Here is an 11175-nt window from a genome sequence, read left to right as displayed (position 1 = left end):
GATGGATCCTTAAAATCTAGTTTATAATCTCTACTTCCAAGTTGCATGATATCATGTAAGTGAGACAAATTATCAAACACGATTCATATATTTCAATAAATATAAATGAGACTCCAGGAAATCGATAAATGGTAGTAAAAAGGAAAATAGAAATGCATGCATTTTCAGTCAGTGCCATGGAAATACTTGGAAGGAAGTGATTGAGTCAAGGACTTGAAAAATAAGAATACCATGATAGGAGAGGCACTGAGATAATAACCAGACAAAATCCTGAAATAATGGAAATGTTAAAATGATTTTCAACCAGAACTGCTGAAAGGTACCTTCGCTGCAGGTGTCCAGAGAACTGTTCAATGCTTGAGGATGGCATTGGTGTAAGGTTGCTGAGGCTAGTAGAAATTTTGCTCAGGCATCATTGCAGGGGGTGTGTGGTCCTGTGCGAGTTGAGATCTGAATGGACTCTAATGTCCAATGAAAAAAGAAGCCTGTGACTGGGTTGCAAACTGCTGAAAATTGCACAGGATAGATCTTGGAAGAATCTGAGAGCTCTAGCAGTTGATGTTTTGCTCTGTTGAGATAAAAGCAATTATGGTCTCTGACAGCTTGCTTTGATTATAATAGCATTTATTGAAACTCCTACACGTAAACCACTATGTTAGTTCATTTTTTTTACGTTTTTTATTGTACCAACTTTTTACAATTGATGTTCATCTTTTTACATTTTACATGTGTCACTTCATCAATTGTTTACAATTTAATTTGTTAGTTCATCAATTTCAACAAATCTAATATTCGTATTATCTCTATTTTGAAAATGAAAAGACTTAGGCTAATAATGGTAAAATCGAGATTCTAATCTCAGTCTTTCTATTTCAAAGCCTGAAATTTATATCTCCACCTTATACTATTTGCCTAAAAATCTCTAAAAGTAAGCTATAAATTTATTTTTCTATTAAACAAACAACTACAAATCACATCCAAACACATTATTTAATCTCCCAGAATGCGAGCTCTTATTAATATTTTTGATACATATACATTTTAATTATAGTATAACTAAAACACACTCAGGGTTAATAATGCTTGATTGCAGTATTACATTTTGCCATTTATCCCAGAGAGCAGAATATTTAACCTGAGTGGAAGAAACATGTCATATACATTTCAGCAAAACAAAAACAAAACCAAAAACAAACAAACAAACAAAAACTTCAGTTGTATATAGAAAAGATCTATTAAACAGTGGCCACAATGCAAAGAGGACCTTGATTTATAGGTCTTTTTAAAAATTAGAGCTAGTAATGATAAATCCAATTATCTTTTCCTAGTTGAAGAAGGAAACTCACAGAGCTAAAACTACTAATAGAAAAGAGAATGAAGAAACAGAACCGAAGTGCGATTTCCTCACCACTCTCTCCAAGAGACAGCCATGTAAAACTCACAGAAATATCTTCTTTTGTTGAAATACCACAAGGGATTTTTTTTTTTTTTTTTCCAATTTACAGGCCAATCAACTTTAAGTATACCTAATAGCACCTTGTAAAATCTAAGCAGTTTGAACAGCAGGCCCTGTCCTGATGTGATTGCTCTTCTGAGTCATTGCTTCTTTAGAAGACTGAATTGATCTTTTTCTCTCTTGACTCTGGTAAAAAAAAAAAAAAAAAAAAAAAAAAAATGAGGTTTTTTGGGTCAAATGACAAGTACTCTGCCTACTAAACTACTTTCCTTGATTTTTGAGGACAGAGTGTGTTTTCCTCTCTGTCTTTTAGGCAGAAGCTTGAAAAGTAAATTGAAATATTTTTTTCCAGAATGACTCATACCAAAACCTTTAAAGATAGCCATTAAATTTTATTGTACCGGTAGTCCTGCCATGAAATAGATTTGTATTTGATTGCTCTCTACTTTCATGTTAATACATAATATTAAGACAGAGCATTCACATAGAAAAAGAATTTCCAAAGTGAGAGACCATCAAACTTCTTGACCAGTTTTTAACATTAATTTTTACTCATTTTTAGTGGATTTTATCTTCTTAGTCAATGAATTATAACTATTGAATAAATGGGATAGTGCCCCTGAATACAAAATATATAATGTTGGGGACTCAAAGGGAAATTATAACAGTGGTTTGTTTTATTTTTCTCCCACTACTGAAGTAATAATCCCAGTAGAGTTCTTAGTAGTATATGGTATACCTCTCCAACTATTTCTATGTACAAAATCTTTAGTTTCTGATTTTTTTTTTTGACCAGTGAAGGAAGAAATTTCATAAAAGAAACAAGGTAATAATTACTAAACTATAAATTAAATTAGAAATCTAGCTGGAGAAGGTACCAGAGGAAGAATGAGAGGCTAATAAATGCTTTTGGATTTTAACTTATATGTAGATAAGCAATGCTATTCGTTAATGTTGTACTTGAAAGAAATATACATGCAGAAGACTAATCTATATATCTCCCAATTGTTTGATTATATTTTTAAAAAAGAAAAAGTTATTGCTATAGCTTTTATCCCTTTTCTCTCATCTTATAACGATGGTGTATTTAGTAGCTGTCACAGAGTGGGTGAAAATGGTGACAGAACCTCTTTTAAAATTGTACTTAAAGGTGTGGTTGACATAGTAACTTTGAGGTGAGTTCTATGTGTGCCATTGTCCTCTTTTTTCTTTTTTTAATCTGACTGTGTCATTCTAGTTAAAGTATTTGCCTCATGATCACTGTGCGTAGAAAAAATTCAAAGTAGCAAATGCCAAGGATAACCAAAGTAGGGTGGGGTGTTACATGCTATTATTGCAGAAAGAGGTAGCCTTCATATTTGTCCATCCTCATCACTAGTGAAGAGGACTTTTTGTCCTCTTCATAACAAGGTTTTGCTATGAGAGGCAATCTTTTTTAGTCAAAAATAGACACTTACATGTGCTCCACACTGAAGAATGGATCCTTCCTAGAACAGAGTGAAAATCAGATTGTTGCAGGGCTCAAAGAGGTTTAGGAATTTCACAGCACAGGATGACAGGAGCTGAAGCAGGATGAAGCCTGGGAGCTGAAAGAGAAGGAAGTAGAAAAGAAAGTGGAAAAAGAGTCAGACCAAGTAAGAAATAATTTTCAGTTTTCCATCTAAGATGATACTGAATGGACAGGAAGTGAACCCAATGAGAAAGTAAAGTAACATGTTCTCCTATGAGTTGCTGAATTCTAAATGTGTTATCATCAGTTATCACTGCTCTTCAATACATTTTAGCAGCTGCATTGTGTAACTATTATTTTATATTGGTATTATATGAAACATTCTGTATTGTTAAAATGATTAATTGAAAGGCCATCAGGCTGAGATGGCTCCAGTGGCTTGGGTTCCTACTTAAGTAAACAAAAACCGAATTCACTGTAAACAGTAAAGTGAAACTTACACTTAACCAATCAGAAATTGCTAACTTTTAACTAGGGACCGTCTTCTTTGGCCAGTCAAATACTTTCCTTGTCTTGGTTCTGTAAAGACCTTATAATGTTTCCCTCTCTCCTTCTTAGTGGAGTGCTGAATTACTTGCAGTCTGATGCTGCCAATTCATGAACTGCTGAATGTTCACATTTGTTAAACTTGTAATGTGCCTCAGTTTATCTTTTAACAGGATTAAGGACCAACATGTGATCTATTGGGAGCCAAATGTACAATGAATTCAATTAATAGCATTTTGCATTTTTAACATAAGTTTGAATGGGACTTTGTTGATCTCTGCATTTTATTTTTTCTCTGATAGAGCTGTGTTGAAGTTCTGTTCTGATACTCCCATTTCCATCTGCTCCAGCAGACCTTCAATGTTGGCACCCAGGTGAACTTTTCCTCTGGCCTCTACAACCTGCAGCTTAATTCTGTGGTTTGGGGCTTGTTTCTTCCCCGTGGGTGAACATTTGCTATGCTGAGCTCTTTGGTTTCTCTTCATGGAACATATCTGTGGGCTACACTCATGGTGAGAATGACTCAGGGCCTGCTGTGGCCTTGGAGAATGAGGCGCTGAGAGAGATAGTGTTCTTTGAAGCCCTGTCACTAAAAAGTTGTGAATGAGGATGGCATTTGAACGGTACTGAATGATACAAGAAAAAGGAGTTTAGATAAAAGCTCTAGCATTCAACTTCTTTTGTCCAGGAAGGCATAAACTTCTTTTATGCACTGCTCTGTAGAATTGTCTTACCATTTTAAGACTATTTTAATTGTAAAGAGGGTATCATAGGTTGAGTTAAAATTTGCTCTCCAGTAAAGTCAACCCATTGGCTTCTGATCCCTCAGAACCAACATGATGGAGCTGATTCCCCAAAAGAACACAATTTCTAAACCTCTCATCTAATCACTTGAGTTTGAGATCCAAAGCTTTCATGGGAAAGTTATTTTAAACCCTCAAAGACCAGATATTGCCAGTGTTAGTAAAACATGGAGAACAAAATAAAAGTCCCACTTATTTTTATGACTAAGAAATTGGCAGCATTCTGAATTTGGTTAAGAAATTATAGAATAAAGAAACTACAGATTAAAGATGCTTAAATGGTAAACAAAATAAACAAAATACTTTTTTTTTTTTTTTTTTTTGAGATAGAGTCTTAGTCTGTCATCCAGGCTGGAGTGCAGTGGCACGATCTCAGCTCACTGCAACCTCTACCTCTCAGGTTCAAGGGATTCTCCCGCCTCAGCCTCCCAAGTAGCTGAGATTACAGGCATGTGCCCCCACACCCAGCTAATTTTTTGTATTTTAGTAGAGACAGGGTTCCCCCATGTTGGCCAGGCTGGTCTTGAACTCCTGACCTCAAGTGATCCACCTGTCTTGGCCTCCCAAAGAACTGGGATTACAGGTGTGAGCCACTACACCTGATCAAAACTTTCAATTTTAATCCTACAGAATATTAATATACTAATACCAAATGAAATTTATTCAGGAATTTAAAGATGGATCACTACAAATATCAATTATAATAATACAAAATAATAATTTACCCAAAGAGGAAAATCATAAGATTTTGCAATAAATGAATTTGATAATATCCAACACATATTTCTGATTTTATAATCTTATTAAAATAGAAGAAAAAGATTATTCTTTAACCCAACAAATGTACATTTTAAACTTACCAACATCATATTTCAGATTTGAGTACTGGAAGAATTCTCATTCAAGTAAGAAGGTTGAGAAGAGTGTAAGATATTACTACTACCAATTTTCATAGTCCGAAAACTTTGAAATAGTACAATTGTTAAGAAAAGGGAAACAAGAACCATAAACATTTGTTAAAAAGCCAAGTAAATTATCATTATTTACCATTAATTTGGTAGCATAGATGTAAAACCTAAAAATTTCTAGTTGGGAAGATTAGAAATAGACAATTCAGGAAAATAGTTAATTTCAAAAATTTTTTTAATAGTGTTACACATGTCAAATATAAAGTAGAAAATTATAATGAAGGAGTTTCTGTTAAATATCAGGAAAACCATACAATGGCTAGAAATACACTTAAGAAGAAACATGTAACATCTACAAAAAGGAAACTCTAAAGCACTACTAAGGGAAAAACAATAAATAACATTTTAAAAACATGAACTACTTTAATGAAATAGAGCATATATCAAAAATATAAACCAAAAATTGGACTAATAATCAAGATACATTCTGATGAATTTTCACACAATAAACATATCTACATAACCTCCAAAGAAATAAATTTAATAGTTTTCTTTAGAGTTATATCTACATTATGAGACTGGTATTGTTTATTATACCTTGGGTGACATTGGAACCAAGATAGTGTATGAAGCCTTACAACCATCACACCAGTTATGACATAAAGTATTTCTAGCATTCCACAAAGTTCCCTCAATCTTCTTTACAAATAAATATCCTTCCACTATTCCTAGCTCCTGGTAACTAATGATCTACTGCTATCATTAGAATTCATATAAATCAAATCAGAAAATATTCATCTTCTGTCTAGCTTATTTTATTTGGTACAATGCCTTTGAAATCTGTTAATTTGTCCCATATATCAATAATCAATTGATTTTTGCTATCTGGTAATATTGCATTGAATAGATATACCACTATTTAAAAATTCTTCCATTATATATGGATATTTAGGTTATTTACAGTTTTGGGTCATTTTATATACAGCTGCTATGAACATCCAGGTAATGTCTTATGTGAATATGTTTTTATTTTTCTTAAGTCTAATGCAATTTTGACACTACCCAGAATCGGGCCAAACTTCACAGATTAAGGGCACAGTCCTTGACAAGACTGAACTCACTTTAGGAACAAATTAGAGGATTCCCCCAAAGTGTGGTTTACCTACACTTTTGACCAACTGAATACAAATTTAGGGTTTCTACTACTACCCCCTCAGGTTGAATAATTACGTAGAATGACTCACAGAACTCAAGAAGTCACTATACTTACACTTTTATTATAGCAAAAGGATATGAGTTAGAACAAGCCAAGGAAAAAACATATTAGGCAAGGTCTGGAAAGGTCCCAAACATGAACTTTCCATTGATGGTAATTTCAGGTGTCCAGGTGACATGTGAACTTCAGGTGTTCAGAATTTTTAGTGGGGTTTCAGTAAGTAGGCGTGATTGACTGAATCCTTGGATATATAATTGAATTCAATCTTCAGGCTCCCTTCATCCCTAGAAGTTAGGATTTTGAGCTTGTATCACATAGCTCTAAACCTTGAAAGCTCTGATCACATGGTTGGTCTTTCCAGCATAAATAGCCCCTATTGTGCAACCATCTAGGGCCCACAAAAAGTCACTTCATTAGCATAATCTCAAGAAGTGTGGTCTGAGGGTCCTACCCTGAATAACAAAGATAATCCTGCCACTAGGACATTCTCAGGATTTAGAGACTCCTTCCTTGAAACTAGAGACAAAAGCTAGACAAAACTAGAAAATATATAGGAATGGAATTGTATGTTCTATTTTATATGAAACTGACTAATTCTTTTCCAAAGTGCCTGTAAAATTTTGATAATACATGAGAGTTCTAATTGTTTGTTATCTTTGCTATTATTTTGTACTGTCAGTCTTTAAAATTTAGTCATTTTATTTGGTTTACATTGGTATCACATAATGAATTTGATTTGGATTTCCCTAATGATTAATAATTTCAAAACTGTTTGATATTTTTAAAGCTCTTAGATCTCCTTTAATGAGGTGTCTCTTTAGGTTTTGCCTTTTTAAAAAAATTATACTTTAAGTCATGGGATACATGTGCAGAATGTGCAGGTTTGTTACATAGGTATACATGTGCCATGGTGCTTTGCTGCACCCATCAGCCTATCACCTACATTAGGTATTTCTCCTATTACTTCCCCTCCCCTTGCCTCCCAATCCCTGACGGGCCCCGGTGTGTGATGTTCCCCTTCCTGTGCCCATGTGTTCTCATTGTTCAACTCTCACTTATGAGTAAGAACATGTGGTGTTTGGTTTTCTGTTCCTGTGTTAGTTTGATGAGAATGATGGTTGCCAGCTTCATTCGTGTCCCTGCAAAGGACATGAACTCATTCTTTTTTATTACTGCATAATATTCCATGGTATATATGTGCCACATTTTCTTTATCCAGTCTAACATTGATGGGCATTTGGGTAGGTTCCAAGTCTTTGCTATTGTAAATAGTGCTGCAATAAACATACGTGTGCATGTGTCTTTATAGTAGAATGATTTATAATCTTTTGGGTATATACCCAGTAATGGGATTGCTGGGTCAAATGGTATTTCTTATTCCAGATCCTTGAGGAATCTCCACACTGTCTTCCACAATGGTTGAACTAATTTACACTGCCACTGAGCATGTAAAAGCCTTCCTATTTCTCCACATCCTCTCCAGCATCTGTTTTTTCCTGACTTTTTAATGATCACTATTCTAATTGGCATGAGATGGTATCTCACTGTGGTTTTGATTTGCATTTCTGTAATGACCAGTGATGATGAGTTTTTTTTTCATGTTTGTTGGCCACATGAGTGTCTTCTTTTGAGAAGTGTCTGTTCATATCCTTCACTCACTTTCTGATGTGGTTGTTTTTTTCCTGTAAACTTGTTTAAGTTCCTTGTAGATTCTGGACATTAGACCTTTGTCAGATGGATAGATTGCAAAAATTTTCTACCATTCTGCTGGTTGCCTGTTCGCTCTCAGGATAGTTTATTTTGTTGTGCCAAAGCTCTTTCATGTAATTAGATTCCATTTGTCAATTTTGGCTTTTGTTGCAATTGCTTTTGGTGTTTTGGTCATGAAGTCTTTGCCCATCCCTATGTCCTAAATGGTATTGCCTTTGTTTTCTTCTAGGGTTTTTATGGTTTTAGGTCTTATGTTTAAATCCTTAATTCATTTTGAGCTTTTTGTTTTTTGTATAAGGTATAAAGAAGTGGTCCAGTTTCAGTTTTCTGCATATGGATAGCCAATTTTTCCAACACCATTTATTAAATAGGGGATCCTTCCCCCATTGCTTGTTTTTGTCAGGTTTGTCAAAGATCAGATGGTTGTAGATGTGTGGCATTATTTCTGAGGCCTCTGTTTTGTGCATAGGTCTGTACATCTGTTTTGGTACCAGTGCCATACTCTTTTGGTTACTCTAGCCTTGTAGTGTAGTTTGAAGCCAGGTAGCGTGATGCCTCCAGCTTTGTTCTTTTTGCTTAGGATTTTCGTGGCTACACAGGCCCTTTTTTGGTTCCATATAAAATTAAAAGTAGTCTTTTCTAATCTGTGAAGAAAGTCAATGATAGCTTACTGCAAATAGCATTGAATCTATAAATTTCTTTGGGCCGTATGGCCATTTTCACGATATTGGTTCTTCCTATCCAGAAGCATGGAATGTTTTTTCACTAGTTTGTTTCTTCTTTTCTTTCTTTCAGCAGTGGTTTATAGTTCTCCTTGAAGAGGTCCTTCACATCCCTTGTAAGTTGTATTTCTTGGTATTCTATTCTTTTTGTAGTAATTGTGAATGGGAGTTTGCTTGTGATTTGACTCTCTGTTTGTCTATTATTGGTGTATAGGAATGCTTGTGATTTTTGCACATTGATTTTGTATCCTGAGACTTTGCTGAAGTTGCTTATCAGCTTAAGTAGTTTTTGGTATGAGAAGAGGGGATTTTCAAAATATGCAATCATGGCATCTGCAAATGGGGACAATTTGACTTCCTCTCTTCCTATTTGAATACCCTTTATTTCTTTCTCTTGCCTGATTGCCCTGGCCAGAACTTCCAATACTATGTTGAATAGGAGTGGTAATAGAGGGCATCCTTGTCTTGTGCCAGATTTCAAAGAGAATGCTTCCAGCTTTTGGCCATTCAGTATGATATTGGCTGTGGGTTTGTCATAAATAGCTCTTGTTATTTTGATATATATTCCTTCAGTATCTAGTTTATTGAGTGTTTTTAGCATGAAGGAGTGTTGAATTTTATTGAAGGCCTTTGGTCTTTGCTGCATCTATTGAAATAATCATGTGGTTTTTGTCACTGGTTCTGTTTATGTGATGGATTATGTTTACTGATTTGTGTATGTTGAACCAGCCTTGCATTCCGGGTATGAAACCCACTTGATTGCAGTGAATAAGCTTTTTGATGTGCTGCTGTATTTGTTTTGCCAGTATTATATTGAGGATTTTCACATCAATGTTCATATTGGCCTGAAATTTTCTTTTTTTGTTGTATCTGCCAGGTTTTTGTATCAGGATGATGCTGTCCTCACAAAATGAGTTTGAGAGGAGTCTCTCTTTTTCTATTGTTTGCAATAGTTTCAGAATAAATGGTTACCAGCTCCTCTTTGTACCCATGGTAGAATTCGGCTGTGAGTCTGTCACGTCCTGGGCTTTTTTTTTTTTTTTTTTGGTTGGTAAGCTATTAATTACTGCCTCAATTTCAGAACTTGTTATTGGTCTATTCAGGGGTTTGACTTCTTCCTGGTTTACCCTTGGGAGGGTGTATGTGTCCAGGAATTTATCCATTTCTTATAGATTTTCTAGTTTATTTGTGTAGAGGTGTTCATAGTATTCACTGATGGTAATTTGTATTTCTGTGGGATCAGTGGTGATATCCCCTTTATCATTTTTTATTGCATCTATTTGATTCTTCTCTCTTTTCTTTATTAGTTTGGATAAGGGTCTATCTATTTTGTTAATCTTTTCAAAAAACCAGCTCCTGTATTCATTGATGTGTTTGAAGGGTTTTTCATGACTCTATTTCCATCAGTTCTGCTCTGATCTTAGTTATTTATTATTTTCTGTTAGGTTTTGAATTTGTTTGCTCTTGCTTCTCTACTTCTTTTAATTGTTAGGGTGTCAATTTTAGATCTTTCTTGCTTTCTCCTGTGGGCATTTGGTGCTATTAATTTCCCTCTAAACACTGCTTTAGATGTGTCCCAGGGATTCTGGTACATTGTGTCTTTGTTCTCATTGATTTCAAAGAACTTATTTATTTCTGCCTTAATTTTGTTATTTACCCAGTAATCATTCAGGAGCAGGTTGTTCAGCTTCCATGTAGTTGTGTGGTTTTGAGTGAGTTTCTTAATTCTGAGTTATAATTTGATTGCTCTGTAGTCTGAGAGACAGTTTGTTATGATTTCCATTCTTTTGCATTTGCTGAGGAATCTTTTATATCCAATTATGTGGTCAGTTTTAGAATAAGTGCAGTCCAGTGCTGAGAAGAATGTATATTCTGTTGATTTGGGGTGGAGAGTTCTGTAGATTTCTATTAGGTCCACTTGGTCCAGAGCTGAGTTCAAGTCCTGAATATCCTTGTTAATTTTCTGTCTCACTGATCTGTCTAATATTGACAGTGGTGTGTTAAAGTCTCCTATTGTTATTGTGTGGGTGTCTAAATCTCTTTGTAGGTCTCTAAGAACTTGCTTTATGAATCTGGGTGCTCCTGTATTGGGTGCATATATATTTAGGATAGTTAGCTCTTCTTGTTGCATCAATCCCTTTACCATTATGTATTGCCCATCTTTGTCTCTTGTGATCTTTGTTGGTTTAAAGTCTGTTTTATCAGAGACTAGGATTGCAACCCCTGATTTTTTTTTTTCTTTCCATTTACTTGGTAAATCTTCCTCCATCTTTTTATTTTGAGCCTGTGTGTGTCTTTGCAGGTGGGATGGGTATCCTGAATACAGCACACTGATGGCTCTTGACTCTATCCAATTTTCCAGTC

The 11175-nt window shown here is 34.9% G+C and overlaps 1 long non-coding RNA gene across 1 annotated transcript; it reads right to left on the bottom strand.

The window, feature by feature from the left end:
- Positions 1–607: 607 nt before the first annotated feature.
- LOC123571763 (uncharacterized) lies at positions 608–3042 on the bottom strand. The gene is made up of 2 exons (XR_006695972.3): positions 2914–3042; positions 608–1642 (listed from the first exon to the last, which is right to left on the bottom strand). It is a non-coding gene; the product is annotated as an uncharacterized lncRNA (long non-coding RNA).
- Between the last annotated feature and the right edge of the window lie 8133 nt (positions 3043–11175).

The sequence above is a fragment of the Macaca fascicularis genome, chromosome 2, assembly GCF_037993035.2.
Source record: "Macaca fascicularis isolate 582-1 chromosome 2, T2T-MFA8v1.1".
Lineage (NCBI taxonomy): Eukaryota > Metazoa > Chordata > Mammalia > Primates > Cercopithecidae > Macaca > Macaca fascicularis.
Note: the sequence above shows the minus strand (reverse complement) of the source record. Positions and strands in the feature narration are given on the sequence as shown.